Genomic DNA, 16796 nt, shown 5'->3' with positions numbered 1-16796 from the left:
GTGCCCTGCATTTTATGTTTTAAGAACAGGCTGACAAGCCTCAGCTACAACACCTGAGATCACTTAATAAATGGTACTAAACTTAAAAAAAATAGTTAACAGAAGAGGGAGATTAGCAAAAAGTAGACAACCTGGAGAGAGTGTGTGCTTGTAATATTACTTGAGTGTTTCCCACATTTCCATAAGGTATACTACATATCTTCTAAACATGATCAAGGATACCAGGAGCCTTACAAGTTTAATTAGGCTGATTCTGAAGTAGAAACTACTTCAGAATGGGATTAATTGGGGTGGAGGGGGTTGTCTTGGGTTCAACTCTAACAAGAATGAGGTCATTGTTGTGTTGTCATAACAAAAGGAAAGTTTACATAGTATCTTTTTTTAAAGATTTTATTTACTTATTTGGCAGAGAGGTGAGAACAAGCAGGGGGAGTGGCAGAGGGAGAAGCAGGCTCCCCACTGATCAGGGAGCCCAATGTGGGGCTCAAGCCCAGGACCCTGGGATCATGACCCAAGCCCAAGGCAGACACTTAACTGACTGAGCCACCCAGGTGCCCCTACATAGTATCTTTAAAAATTAGGAACCAAACCCAAGAGTTTGTCAGTGTCAGTGTTGATTAGCTCTACGTAGGGAGGAGAGTGCTGTATGTGGCAGATGCAAATTTTGGTTCCTATTGAGGTATATTCTACTATGAAGTGGCTCCTCTGTGGCTTTGAAGAAACTATCTGCAAAGATTAGTCTATGTCTTTTGCTCAGAGTCCCACTGCATCCAACCTCTTCTGATTACAATAATAGCTAACATTTCTTTATAATAATTTCTATGTGACAGGCCTAGTCACATTTTGATTTGACTCAACACACTAAGTAGGCTACTAGTCACTTTATTTCACTACTTTAACTTCTTGTGTTTAGATCTGTCTTCTTCACTCTTAGGGGACTGAAAGCTGAGAGAAGTTTCTAAGGAAACAGAGCCCTTTGGGGCTTGTTCTCGGATGTATACCCTCTGGTTCTGGAATAAAACTGCTTCACCATACCTAGGAATAAACCTAACCAAAGAGGTTAGGTACCTGTACTCTGAAAACTATAAAATACTAATGAATGAAATTGAAGATGACACAAAGAAATGGAAAGACATTCCATACTCATGGTTTGGAAGAACAAATATTGTTAAAATGTCTATATTACCCAAAGCAATCTACACATTTAATGCAATCTCTATCAAAATACCAACAGTGTTTTCCACAGAGCTAGAACAATCCTAAAATTTGTATGGAACTACAAAAGACCCAGAATAGCCAAAGCAATCTTGAAAAAAGAAAAGCAAAGCTGGAGGCATCACAGTTCTGGACTTCAAGTTATATTACAAAGCTGTAGTGATCAAAACAGTATGGTACTGGTATAGAAATAGACACATAGGCCAATGGAACAGAATAGAAAACCCAGAAATAAACCCACAACTATATGGTCAATCAATCTTCAACAAAGCAGGAATGAATATCCCATGGGAAAAAGACAGTCTTGTCAACAAATGGTGTCGGGAAAACTGGACAGCAGCATGCAAAAGAATAAAACTGGACCACTTTCTTATACTATACACACAAAAAATTCAAAATGGATTAAAGACCTAAATGTGAGACAGGAAACCATTAAAATCCTAGGAAGAACACAGACAGTAACCTCTTTGACATCTGACATAGTAACTTTTTTCTAGCTATGTCTCCTGAGTCAAGGGAAAGAAAAGCTGAAATAAACTATTGGGACTATATCAATATAAAAATCTTCACAGCAAAGGAAATAGTCCACAAAACTAAAAGGCAATCTATGGAATGGGAGAAGAGATTTGCAAATGATATATCTGATAATGGGTTACTATCCAAAATCTATAAAGAACTTATAAAACTCAACAACCCCAAAATGAATAATCTGATTAAAAATGGGCAGAAATCATGAATAGACATTTTTCCAAAGAAGACATACAGATGGCCAACAGACACATGAAAAGATGTTCAGCATCACTTACCATCAGGTAAATACAATTCAAAACTACAATGAGATAGCACCTCACACTTGTCAGAACGGCTAAAATGAACAACACAAGGAACAACAGGTGTTGGCAAGGCTGTGGAGAAAGTGGAACCCTCATGCACTCTTGGTGGGAATCCAAACTGGTGCAGCCACTCTGGAAAACAGTATGAAGGTTCCTCAAAATGTTAAAAGTAGAACTACCTTATGATCTAGCAATTGCACTACTAGGTATTTACCCAAAGAATACAAAAATATTAATTCAAAGGGATACAGGTACTCTGATGTTTATAGCAGCATTATCTATAATAGCCAAATTATGGAAACAGCCCAAGTGTCCATCAACTGATTAATGACTAAAGAAATTGCAGGAGATACACACACACACACACACACACACACACACACACACACACACACACACACACACACTGGAATGTTACTAAGCCAAAAAAAAAAAAAAAGAAAAGAATGAAATCTTGGCATTTGCAATGACATGGATGGAGCTAGAGAGTATAATGCTAAGCAAAATAAGTCAGTCAGAGAAAGGCAAATATCATCTGATTTCACTTGTATGTGGAATTTAAGAAAGAAACAAAATAAACTAGCAAAGGGGGAAAAAGAGAGTGATTCAAACCAAGAAACAGAGTCTTGGCTACAGAAAACTGACTGTTACCAGAGGGAAGGCAGGTGGGGGTGGGGGAGTGGGTAAAATAGGTGATGGGAATTAAGAAGTGTATTTATTGTGATGAGCACCGGGTGTTGTATGGAAGTGTTGAATCACTTTATTGTACACCTGAAACTAATATTACACTGTATGTTAACTAACTGGAATTTTATTTTATTTTATTATTATTTTTTCTACTAACTAAAATTTTAATAAAAACTAAGAAAAAACCTGCTTGGCCATTGTGGTGAATCCCTTTTGGTGTATCTGTGCAGTTCATATGACTCCTTAAATCCCCCCCCCCATTTTCCAGTTTCTTTCTTATAATGTTGAGATCCTGGCAATGAATGTGATTTGTAAATGTTGTTCCAATCCTAGGCTTGAGTTTATTGGCCTAAGGATGAGAGCCTATTTAGCAGCTCTTACCAGAAATTTTACATTGTGTGTGTGTGTGTATGTGTGTGTGTGTGTGAGAGAGAGAGTGAGGGAGATGGAAATGGATTGCCCCCCCCCCACCATGGTTGAACCTTAGAAATTAAACAATAATGCCATGGTTCTGTGGGGAAGTTATATTTCCTGTGCTTTCTGTGGAGTTGAAAAAGCTGCTCATCAGAGAGAGAAGCAAAAAGAAACATTATAAAGAGAAGGATAAATGATATTGTCTATTGTCTTAAGTTTTTGAACACTTTGCAGTTGCCTTTTCTGGTCCATTCCTGAAATCCAATAACATTCTTGACCTTGAATTTTTGTGACACACTGCTAACTGCTTATAATAAGTTTCCCTATTTTGATGGAAGTAGCTTACATTGGTTTCTGTTACTTATAACTGAAAAATCTTGGTATAGAGACTTTTAGTCAGGTTGATCATCATGTCTAAGTCTCCGAACCAATTTTCTTTAATTTGTCTTTTAGCACTGTGTCTGGAACAAAGTTTAAGAACACCCTCTCTCCTCCATGCTTCAGTCTATTCTCTGGGCCCTTTCCTTCCACTGGCTGACATGCTGCAGATAAATTAGTTACTCTTGCCAGTACCCAGGGGGTTGAGCCAGAGCCAAGTCACAAGTCAGCGCCAGCAAAGTAGCTGCATTTATTTCCAGTCTGTAGCAGTAGATAATTTATATACATATTTAGAGTGGTTTGGGAGGTTTTTTCCGGGAAATAGGAAGGAAGGAGAGTTCCAGAGTGAATATAGACACCAGATTAGTAGAGGAATGAAACACATTTATTGGACAATCTATAGGATCTCAGCCAGGGATCTCAGAAAGGACAGAGCAGAGAACTCTGGGTCAATTCTCCCAAAGTTAAGTTGTTATGTTAGGCAAACAGTTTTATGGGCCATAGGTTTGCTTCTGAGGCAGGGAGGGCAGAAAGATAAAAAGAGCTAAAGAGTAAGCAACCAGATAAGACAGGAAGTCCAAGTCAGGGAAATAGGAGGAAAGAAGGTGAAGGGGCAGGGTGATAGGATAGAAGAAAAATGAGGTAGAAAGCCCTAGAGACAAACTGGAGCATTCTAAAAGCACTAAGTCAGGAACCAGTTGACTCATCTGGAGGTCAGCCAAACCAGACAGGTAGCCCCATGTTGTGTTGATATAACTAGCACAGCCAAGAGCTTTCAGAGCAGTGATTTGGCTTTCCCGATTATTTTGGCAAGACCACACTCCCACCACTATACTTACATCAACATGATTTGGATGAGTGCCTTTGTAATTGCCACTATGGCCCTTCAACCTATATCAAATGATCCTGCATTCTATTGGAGGTCTCCATTTCTCTCCATCCCTGTTTCCAGGCAGAATAATTATAGAGACATTACAACTGTGCTTCTGACTAATGTCTATCATTAATTGGTACACATTGAAGTGTAAATGAAATCCATTTTTATATATGGTCATTTTATCCCAGGGCAAAATGTTCTATTATAATCCATGAGAAATTCAAGAAAGAACAGAGGGTCTACTCAGGCTCAATTGTTTGCAAGAAACCCACTCAAGCTAACTCAGATAAAGTGAAATTTATTCTAAGGCTATGAGTAGAGTAACAGGGTGGAAGGCGTAGTACATAAATCCAAGAATAAACACTAACAGGAATGGAATTCAGCAAGATTAGAGTGCGGGATAGTTTTGGCTTCAAGTTAGCCCTAGAGAATTTCAGTAAGAGTTTAGAGTCTTCATTCTAGTGACTAAGTGACTCTTCTTTCCATCCCACCACCACTTGACTTCTTCTAATTAGTCATTATTACTCATATATCTCCCTGTACGTGGCCTATCATGGCTTCTCCAGTCCCAACTATACCTCATGACCTTTTAGCTATTATAATTCACTGTTTTCTGTTATTGTAGTTTTCTGTTTCATATTTTAGATTTAAGTAATAAAGTATGTGATTAACCCAGCTCATTCTTTCAAGTCAGCCCATACCAGCCAGTTTATGTCCTTCGAAAGGTCTTTCTTTCTCCCTCACCACAAAAATTTAACTGGTGGGGGAGGGAAAACAAGTAGAGTCAATGTGGTAGAAATGTGGTAGAAAATGTGGCTACTTAGCTGTCATTAGGGATCTGGAAGAGCATAAAATAGTGGAATATGATATAAGGTAGAAGGAAGGAATATAGCTGAGGCACGGGTACCTACAACAAAGAAAACTAACATGGGGAGTCAATCTAAGCAGAGACAGCATCTTAGACCCAAACTGTAGAAAGATTGTTATGGGGCTCCTGTACAGGGACACTTATTGCACATCTACTTTGGACCAACCAATTTAAATTTCTTGACTCATTTTTCTGGTCTCATATTATCTTTGAGGAATAATTATTATTAATGAAATTGTACAGATGAAGAAACTGAAGGCCAATGAGTAACTGTCTAAACTTATGAGCAAATAAATGACAGAGAAAGGATATAAGCCTAGAGTGCCCAAGAGCTATTCCACCTGTTCTTGTTAGAGAACAGGAAGCCCCTATAGGTGGGTGTGGATAGTGGATATCTCTTCTTTGCAGAGATAGGACCCTAAGTAGAAAGTCATGCAAATATCCTGGGAAGTTGGGTTAGCCTACTGGGGCCATCTGAACTGACACGTTTCGATATTGGGCAAGTCATGTAAGTCATAACAATAAGTCAGATGTGGAAGGATGAGAGACTTGGGAAAATACATGCTGTCAGAAAGAGGGTATGTGAGGGGAACGAACAAGATGGCAGAGGAGTAGGAGACTTAAATTTCATCTGGTCCCAGGAATTCAGCTAGATAGGGATCAAACAATTCTGAACACCCACGAACTCAATAGGAGATCGAAGAAAAGAATAGCAGCAACTCTCTGAACAGAAAAGTGACCACTTTCTGGAAGGTAGGACGTGTGGAGAAGTGAATCTGAGGCAATATTTGGGAAGATAGGTCGCGGGGGGAGGGGGCCTCCGTCAGCCACTATTGGCAAGTGATAGAGCCACAGAGCACAAAATTGGAACTTTCAGAAGTTGGCTCTGCTGAGGGATGTCGCTCCTGTGGCTAAGTAGAGGTTGGAACCCTCGCTAGGACAGTGTTGTCTCAGGACCCTCAGGGTCACAGAAAGACCAGGGGGTGCCTGAGTGCGGCAGCGCTCCCAGGTATCAGAGCAGAGAAGCTGGGTGCGGAGAAAGAGCTGAGGAGTGGACTTTCAGCTCGGGGTTGCCATAAACCATGATCCGTGGAAGAGTCGGGCCACTGCTCTTCCAGCAGGGACCCAACAAGTGGCAGATCCAGGGAGACTACCCTTCCTCCCCCGGGATGAGTGGCGCAGGAGCACACCGCAGGACTCTGCTGGGTTTGGAGACTCCAAACAGGGTCATGCGCCAGAGATAGAAACACTCAGGCACAGGCCGGGTGAGCACGGAGTGCGGCCAGAGACTGGGGAGATGGAAGTGATTGACTGCTTTTCTCTGGGGGCGGACTGAGGAGTGGGGCCCCGAGTTCTCAGCTCCTCCAGGGCGGAGATTGGGAGGCTGCCATTTTCACTCTCATCCTCCAAAGCTGTATGGAGAGTTTGTACGGAACAAACGCTTCCAAGAGCAAACCCGAGGAGATTACTTAGCCTGGCCCCCGGCAAGGGAGAGGCAATTCCGCCTCCCGCAAAGACATTTGGGAATCATGGCAACAGGCCCCTCCCCCAGAAGATAAGCAAGAGCAGCCAGCCAACACCAAGTTTACTGATCAATGAAAACGGCAGAACTCCAGCACTAGGGGAATACTCCATGTAGAATTCATGGCGTTTTCCCTCATGATTCTTTAGTCTTTCAAAGTTAATTTTTTTAATTTTCTTTTTTTTTGAAGTTTTCTTTTTCCCTTTTCAACCAACATCTTATCAATCCCTTTTAAAAAAATCTTTTTTTATTTTTCATTTTTAGAGTCATATTCTATCCCTTCATAGTAGTTACCTATTTTTGGTATATATACATATAAGTTGTTCTCTCTTTAAAAAAATTTGGGATACAGTTTCTTCTAACAGATGAAAATATACCCTAAATCTCTAGTGTATGGCTTTGTTCTAGTCTCCTGCCTGATCACATTCTCTACCCCCCTTTTTTTTAAATCCTCTTCTTTATTTTTTCAACCAACTTCTTATCTTATCAATTCCTTTTATAAAATCTTTTATAATTTTCATCTTTACAGTCGTATTCTATCCCTTCATCGTATTTACCCTTATTTTTGTACATATATAAGTTTTTCTTTCTTTAAAATTTTGGGAGTCACTTTCTTCTAACAGACTAAAATACGTCCAAAATCTAGTGTGTGGCACTGATCTATGCACCAGCCTGATCATATTTGATTATATTCTGTTTTTTTTTTTTGTTTGTTTGTTTTATCTTTTTCTTTTTTTTTCTTTTTTCTTTCTTTCCTTTCTTTCCCCCCAGTTTCAGGTCTCTTCTGATTTGTTTAGTATATATTTTTCTGGGATCGTTGTTACCCTGTTAGCATTTTGTTCTCTTATTCATCTATTGTCCTCTGGACAAAATGACAAGACAGAAAAAAAATCACCTCAAAAAAAAAAAGTACAAGAGGCAGTACCGACTGCCAGGGACCTAATCAATATGGACATTAGTAAGATGTTGGAACTAGAGTAGAATGATGATTTTAAAGATACTAGCTGGGCTTGAAAAAAGCATGGAAGTTATTAGAGAAACCCTTTCTGAAGAAATAAAAGAACTAAAATCTAACCAAGTCGAAATCAAAAATGCTATTCATGAGATGCAAACAAAAATGGAGGCTCTAATGGCTAGGATAAATGAAGCATAAGAGAGAAGTAGTGATATAGAAGACCAAATGATGGAAAATAAAGAAGCTGAGAAAAAGACAGATAAACATCTACTGGACCACGAGGGCAGAATTCGAGAGATAAGCGATACCATAAGACGAAACAACATTAGAATAATTGGGATCCCAGAAGAAGAAGAAAGAGAGAGAGGGGCAGAAGGTATATTGGAGCAAATTATAGCAGAGAACTTCCCTAATTTGGGGAAGGAAACAGGCATCAAAATCCAGGAGGCACAGAGAAACCCTCTCAAAATCAATAAAAATAGGTCAAAACCCCGACATCTAATAGTAAAACTTACAAGTCTCAGAGACAAAGAGAAAATCCTGAAAGCAGCTCGGGAGAGGAGATCTGTAACCTATAATGGTGGAAACATTAGTCTGGCAACAGACCTATCCACAGAGACCTGGCAGGCCAGAAAGGACTGGCATGATATAGTCAGAGCACTAAATGAGAAAAATATGCAGCCAAGAATACTCTATCTAGCTAGGCTGTCATTGAAAGTAGAAGGAGAGATAAAAAGGTTCCAGGACAAACAAAAACTAAAGGAATTTGCAAACACAAAACCAGCCCTACAAGAAATATTGAAAAGGGTCCTCTAAGTAAAGAGAGAGCCAAAAGTAACATAGACCAGAAAGGAACAGAGACAATATACAGTAACAGTCACCTTACAGGCAATACAATGGCACTAAATTCATATCTTGCAATAGTTACCCTGAATGTAAATGGGCTAAATGCCCCAATCAAAAGACACAGGGTATCAGATTGGATAAGAAAACAAGACCCATCGATATGCTGTCTGCAAGAGACTCATTTTAGACCCAAAGTCACCCCCAGATTGAAAGTGAGGGGGTGGAAAACCATTTACCATGCTAATGGACACCAAAAGAAAGCTGGGATGGCAATCCTTATATCGGACAAATTAGATTTTAAACCAAAGACTATAATGAGAAATGAGGAAGGACACTATAGCCTACTTAAAGGGTCTATCCAACAAGAAGATCTACCAATTGTAAATATCTATGCCCCTAACACGGGAGCAGCCAATTATATAAGGCAATTAATAACAAAAACAAAGAAACACATTGATGACAATACAATAATAGTAGGGGACTTTAACACCCCCCTGATTGAAATGGACAGATCATCTAAGCAAAAGATCAACAAGGAAATAAAGACTTTAAATGACACACGGGATCAAATGGACTTCACAGATATATCCAGAACATTCCATCCCAAAGCAACAGAATACTCGTTCTTCTCTAGTGCCCATGGAACATTCTCCAGAATAGATCACATCCTAGGTCAGAAATCAGGTCTCAACCGGTACCAAAAGATTGGGATCATTCCCTGCATATTTTCAGACCACAATGCTTTGAAACTATAACTCAACCACAAGAGGAAAGTCAGAAAGAACTCAAATACATGGAGGCTAAAGAGCATCCTACGAAAGAATGCATGGGTCAACCAGGAAACAAATGAAAATGAAAACACAACTGTTCAAAATCTTTGGGATGCAGCAAAGGCAGTCCTGAGAAGAAAGTATATAGCAATACATGCCTTTCTCAAGAAACAAGAAAGGTCTCAAATACACAACCTAACCCTACACCTAAAGGAGCTAGAGAAAAAACAGCAAATAAAGCCTAAACCCAGCAGGAGAAGAGAATTAATAAAGATCAGAGCAGAAATCAATGAAAAAGAAACCAAAAGAACAGTAGAACAGATCAATGAAACTAGGAGCTTGTTCTCTGAAACAATTAACAAGATTGATAACCCCCTGGCCAGACTTATCAAAGAGAAAAGAGAAATGACCCAAATAAATAAAATCATGAATGAAAGAGGAGAGATCACAACCAACACCAAAGAAATACAAACAATTATAAGAACATATTATGAGCAACTATATGCCAGCAAATTAGGTAATCTGGAAGAAATGGATGCATTCCTAGAGACATATAAACTACCAAAACTGAACCAGGAAGAAATAGAAAACCTGAACAGACCTATAACCACTAAGGAAATTGAAGTAGTCATCAAAAAAGAGCCCAGGGCCAGATGGCTTCCCAGGGAATTCTACCAAATATTTAAAGAAGAATTAATACCTACTCTTCTGAAACTGTTCCAAAAAATAGAAAAGGAAGGAAAATTTCCAAACTCGTTTTATGAGGCCAGCATTACCTTGATCCCAAATCCAGACAAAGATCCCATCAAAAAGGAGAATTACTGACCAATATCCCTGATGAACATGGATGAAAAAATTCTCACCAAAATACTAGCCAATAGGATCCAACAGTACATTAAAAGGATTATTCACCACGACCAAGTGGGATTGATTCTGGGGCTGCAAGGTTGGTTCATTGTCCGCAAATCAATCAATGTGATACAATACATTAATAAAAGAAAGAAAAAGAACCATATGATCCTCTCTATAGATGCAGAAAAAGCATTTGACAAAGTACAGCATCCTTTCTTGATCAAAACTCTTCAGAGTATAGGGATAGAGAGTATGTACCTCAATATCATAAAAGCCATCTATGAAAAACCCACAGCGAATATCATTCTCAATGGGGAAAAACTGAGACCTTTCCCCCCTAAGGTCAGGAACACGGCAGGGATGTCCACTATCACCACTGCTCTTCAACATAGTATTAGAATCCTAGCCACAGCAATCAGACAACAAAAAGAAATAAAAGTCACCCGAATCAGTAAAGAAGAAGTCAAACTCTTACTCTTTGCAGATGATATGATACTCTATGTGGAAAACCCAAAAGACTCCACCCCAAAACTGCTAGAACTCGTACAAGAATTCAGTAAAATGGCAGGATATAAAATCAATGCACAGAAATCAGTGGCATTCCTATACACCAACAACAAGACAGAAAACAGAGAAATTAAGGAGTCGATCCCACTTACAATTGCACCCAAAAACCACAAGATAGCTAGGAATAAATCTAACCAAAGAGACAAAGAGTCTGTACTCAGAAAACTATAAAATACTCATGAAAGAAATTGAGGAAGACACAAAGAAATGGAAAAACGTCCCATGTTCATGGATTGTAAGAACAAATATTGTGAAGATGTCAATGCTACCTAGAGCAATCTACACATTGAATGCAATTCCTATCAAAATACCATCTACTTTTTTCAAAGAAATGGAACAAATAATCCTAAAATTTGCATGGAACAAGAAAAGACCCCGAATAGCCAGAGGAATGTTGATAAAGCAAAGCACAGCTGGTGGCATCACAATTCCGGAATTCCAGCTCTATTACAAAGCTGTCATCATCAAGACAGTATGGTACTGGCACAAAAACAGACACATAGATCAATGGAACAGAATCGAGAGCCCAGAAATGGACCCTCAACTCTATGGTCAACTAATCTTTGACAAAGCAGGAAAGAATGTCCAATGGAAAAAAGACAGTCTCTTCAACAAATGGTGTTGGGAAAATTGGACAGCCACATGCAGAAGAATGAAATTGGACCATTTCCTTACACCACACTCAAAAATAGACTCCAAATAGTTGAAATACCTAAGTGTGAGACAGGAGTCCATCAAAATCCTATAGGAGAACACAGGCAGGAACCTCTTCAACATCAGCCGCAGTAACTTCTTCCTAGAAACATCGCCAAAGGCAAGGGAAGCAAGGGCAAAAATGAACTATTGGGACTTCATCAAGATAAAAAGCTTTTGCACAGCAAGAGAAACACTCAATAAAACCAAAAGACAACCGACAGAATGGGAGAAGATATTTGCAAATGACATATCAGATAAAGGGCTAGTATCCAAAATCTATAAAGAACTTATCACACTCAACACCCAGAGAACAAAGAATCCAATCAAGAAATGGGCAGAAGGCATAACAGACATTTTTCCAAAGAAGACATCCAAATGGCCAACAGACACATGAAAAAGTGCTCAATATTGCTCCACATCAGGGAAATCCAAATTAAAACCTCAGTGAGATACCACTTCACACCAGTCAGAATGGCTAAAATTAACAAGTCAGGAAATGACAGATGTTGGTGGGGTTGCGGAGAAAGGGGAACCCTCCTACACTATTGGTGGGAATGCAAGCTGGTGCAGCCTGTCTGGAAGACAGTATGGAGGTTCCTCAAAAATTTGAAAATAGAGCTACCATACAACCCAGCAATTGCACTACTGGGTATTTACCCCAAAGATACAAATGTAGGGATCTGAAGGGGTATGTGCTCCCCAATGTTTATAATAGCAATGTCCACTAAATAGCCAAACTATGGAAAGAGCTAAGATGTCCATCAACAGATGAATGGATAAAGAAGATGTGGCATATATATAGACAATGGAATATTATGCAGCCATCAAAAGGAATGAAATCTTGCCATTTGCAATGATGTGGATGGAACTGGAGGGTATTATGCTGAGCAAAATAAGTCAGTCAGAGAAAGATGTATTATATGATCTCGTTGATATGAGGAATTCTTAATCTCAGGAAACAAACTGAGTGTTGCTGGTGTGGTGGGGGGTAGGAGGGATGGGGTGGCTCGGTGATAGACATTGGGGAGGGTATGTGCTATGGTGAGCGCTGTGGATTGTGTAAGACTGTTGAATCACAGACCTGTATCTCTGAAACAAATAATACGTTATATGTTAAAAAAAAAGATAGCAGGAATGGATAAATGAAGGGGGGGAAATCGGAGGGGGAAACAAACCATGAGAGACTATGGACTCTTGAGAAACAAACTGAGGGTTCTAGAGGGGAGGAGGGTGGGGGGATGGGTTAGCCTGGTGATGGGTATTAAAGAGGGCATGTACTGAATGGAGCATTGGGTGTTATACGCAAAAATGAATCATGGAACACTACATCAAAAACTAATGATGTAATGTATGGTGATTAACATAACATAATAATAAAAATTAAAAAAAAGAAAGAGGGTATGTGAAAACAACTACTTTAAAATGAATAAAGTAATTTTGACCCCCTCCAATAAACAACCCAGACAAAGGCCCCTTGAAGGCCTCTGGGACATCAAGCAAGGCCCTGGAAATTAGTCTTCAGTGGTGATAATTCTATTGAATAATAAGAGGACCGAGGGAGTAAGGCATAGGAGAGTTCATTTTGGAGTTTTACCTCCATTATGAGACACAGAGGAACCCCGAAGGCAGTGTTGTGTATTCCCAGGGAAAGGCAGATTAGAGACTCCTAATTACTTTTCCATACTCCCCTCCTCATCACTCTCCCTCCATAGGAGAGGCTGGTGTGGGGGTGGGGTGGGGAGGTGCACAAGGACTCTGGCTCAGCTTCTTCAGCCTTCATGCCTCCATCCTGGGGCTATGGTGCCACTCACTGTCCAGAGTTTTCCTTGGGAGGCAGAGTGGGCCTGGAGGCAGCAGGTACTGTCTCCAGGAGCAGCAAGCAGAGTTTCTGAGAAGTCAGGGGAAAAGAAAGATTCACTTACTTCCCTACTTTCTGTAAGGAAGTGTGGAAAGAGCCTTGGAGAAGGGGTTTGAAAACTGGCATTTAGTTCCCCTCTGGGCCTCACTTTCCCCATCTGCAAAACAGGTATGAGAGCAGCTGCCTCTCAGGGTTGGGGGGAGGTGTCAAATGTGATGAGGGATATGGGAGCATCTGTGAACTGTAAGTTGCCCACCCAAAGGTGAGGGCACCTTGTTATCGTTGAAGGGAGCCTCTGTGTCCACATATGCTGCAGGGAAGACTCCTGTGTTCATGGAGCTAAAGGATGAAGGAGCTGTGTCTGTATTCGGTGGGGGAGGGGCAGGACGAATGAGGAGGCAAGGAGCTGAAAGATCTCCCCCTGACAGGAGGAAACTCTGGCCCTTGCAAGGCTTTGAGGCAGATGGAACTGCAGGGCTGGGCTTCCCAGAACACTCCACCCTACAGGAGGGTGTATGTGGGTGTGTGTGTATGGGGGGGGAGTGGAGATGGTTACTCTGGCCCTCTCCTTCACTCCTACTTAGGCAAGTGGATGGAGGAAGCAAGTAGGTGGAGGAGTGTCGGATGGGGAGCAAATTGAGGAGGGCGTCTGAGAGTGGACCTGGTCCATTCCTGTGTCTCTGTTTAGATTTGGGGGAGGTTTCTCAAGCCTAGGAAATCCCGCTAGCTAGTTCACCTGTGCGAACCTAGGGCAGCTGGTGGGGGCTCATCTTCACCCTGCATAGTACCCAAGGACTGCGTGGTGAGGGAACCTACCTGAGCTGGGAGCTCCCTCCAGCGTGGTCGGCCACCCCTCCCCAGGGGTTCTGGGACAACTATTACGGGAAAGTGGTGGGATTGACGGGTGGGCCAATTCTTTGGAAGAAGCAGCCCCATTGTGCTGACTGCATGGAGGAGGCAGCCCCGCAGGCCCGGCCCAGGGTTGGAGGTTGGAAAGGAGGGCGGAGGAGGATGTCTGCTTTGGACCAAGGGTTTCCTGGAGGCGATTCCCAGCCCCAGCCCCCTCATCTCCGAGAGCTCCTTGCCTAAAATCACTTAGATCCTTCGCCAGCTGCAGGCCGACTCCGTCTTTTGGGGCCTTGGGGCCAGATCAGGTAGGGGGAAGAGAGAAGAGGGCCGCTGGTAGGAAGGGGTTGTCGCCCATCCAGCCTGGATCACCTCCAGGGCTCTGGATTAAGCGCTCCGTGGGGGTGGCGACGCTGCAGTCCCTGGTGGTGGTGGCACGGACAGGGCAGTGGGGGTGGGGAATCGAGGAGGACCTGAGCCCTGGACACATGGCAGGGGCAGTCTATTAATCTGGCTCCCCGGACAGTTGGCAGGGCCTGGGGTTAGGTTCTCCCGCCTTCCTTCCCACCCCCTTCCCCTGGCCGGTCCTGATTCCCATCTGAATAGCAGGGTCAGTTGTATGTCCATGGCGGGTCTCCCAGGTTCTTACCTTTCCCAGACGCGGAAGTGGATGGAGGGCCACGGAGGGGCAGGAGCCGTGCCCTTTCCCATCCAAAGTGACCAGAGGCCAGGGGCAGAACCAAGGGATGCTGCACCCCCATCTCCATCTCCAGGCACTCCCCAAGTGTGAGTGTCGGGTGGGTGGGGAGACCCGGGGGGAAGTGGTACTGGTTAGCACCCCATCCCCAGATCCCAGAGCCCAGTCATTTCAAGGGCAGTGTAGGGTGGGTGTGCAGCGGAAAAGGGGTAATGTTCACCTGTCTCTAGCCTCCCATCCCTGGAGCAGATAGGCCCTGGGCGCAAGGAGGCTCTGGGCTGGGGGGCGCTTGACAGGTGCTGTCAATCCAGGCGTCCTACTGGCCAGGCAAGAGTGCTCCTGGGCTCAGCTCTGACACTTGTTAGATGTGAGGAATGGGCTAATTTTTTAAAAAAGATTTTTTATTTATTTCAGAGTGAGTGAGAGAGAGAGAGAGACAGAGAGAGAGAGAGAGAGAGGGAGAGAGTCCATGAGTGGGAGGGGCAGAGGGAGAGGGAGAATCTCAAGCAGACTGCCTGCTGAGCACAGAGCCCCAGTAAGGGCTCAATTCCATGACCATGAGATCATGACCTGAGCTGAAACCAAGAGTTGGAGGTGCCATACAGGTGCCCCAGCAATGGGCTAATTTTATCCTGCCGGGCTCTGGCTCAGTAGGAAACCAACACTGAAGAGTACATAGTTCTTCTGGGTGGATCTGGCCAGACGGAGGCCAGTCACAGGGCAGTGAGGGGAAAATACTGCGACCTTCATCCCAGAGGGGGTGCATCCTCAGAGAGGACCAAATTTTAGTGCCTAGGCCTGTATGCTCCAGGTCGCTGTGTTGAAATGGAATCCAGGCCTGTCATTGAGGCCTGGGGGTTCACACTGGGACACTTAGGTGGGAAGGTGTCAAGGAAATAGGTCTATTAGAGGGCTGAAGTATAAGAATCCCCCCTCTCTAAAGGGAAGGGACATTCTCACCGAATCTGTTAGGCACCTCTAGAGCTGGCAAACATGCTATTTGAGAGTGTGGAAATCAGTAATCCAAATAGGGGAGTCCAGACAGATCACCTGAGAGGATGGAAACAGAGAGCAGAGACTCTAACATAAGACCAAGGAAATGAACCAGGAAAGTAAGAGGGAAGAGTCCTGGACAGTTACAAAAAAATGGGCATGATGTGATGCTTGCACCCTTCCTTCAGGAGGGCTGGGTGTTTTTAAAGGACTAGCATAGATACTAGCTCCACCTTTCTTCCTAGACTTCCCTTATTCTGAGCTAGGCCAGAGCTCTTTGGGTTTGACCAAGGAAGGCCTAGATTCTTTCTGAGGGGATTCTTGGCTTAGGAGGTGAGCATTGCTGACAGTGTTTCAGGTTCTCCTAACACTTCTCAATGGACCAATCCTAGAACTAGCCAGGTTTCAGCTAATGGGAACTTTATTTCCTCTCCTAATGAAAACAACTTTATTGTTTGTTTTGATCATAAAAATGATATATTTCATAAAGTATTATTTAATAAAAATAGAAATATGTGAAAAAATGTGGATACTATCTTCCCCCCTCTACTTTTTGGTAAAACAATAACCAAAAAACACCCCAAATATGTCTGTGTATATCCAGATAGGATTTTGGGAATATAGAGAAAAATGTGGAAGAGTATGCAAATTTTAAATATAGGTTACCTATGGTAGGGTGGAGGTCATGTTGCCATGGAAGGGAGGAAGATAGGAAAAAAATGGAAAGGAAAAAAAGCCACATTAAAAAAGGAATATATGTGGGGTGCTTGGGTGGCTCAGTCATTAAGCGTCTGCCTTTGGCTCAGGTCATGGTCCCAGGGTCCTGGGATCAAGCCCCTCATTGGGCTCCCTGCTCTGCGGGAAGCCTGCTTCTCCCTCTCCCACTCCCCCTGCTTGTGTTCCCTCTCTTGCTGTGTCAAAT

This window comes from Zalophus californianus, chromosome X, assembly GCF_009762305.2.
Source record: "Zalophus californianus isolate mZalCal1 chromosome X, mZalCal1.pri.v2, whole genome shotgun sequence".
Lineage (NCBI taxonomy): Eukaryota > Metazoa > Chordata > Mammalia > Carnivora > Otariidae > Zalophus > Zalophus californianus.
This window is presented reverse-complemented; position numbering follows the sequence as displayed.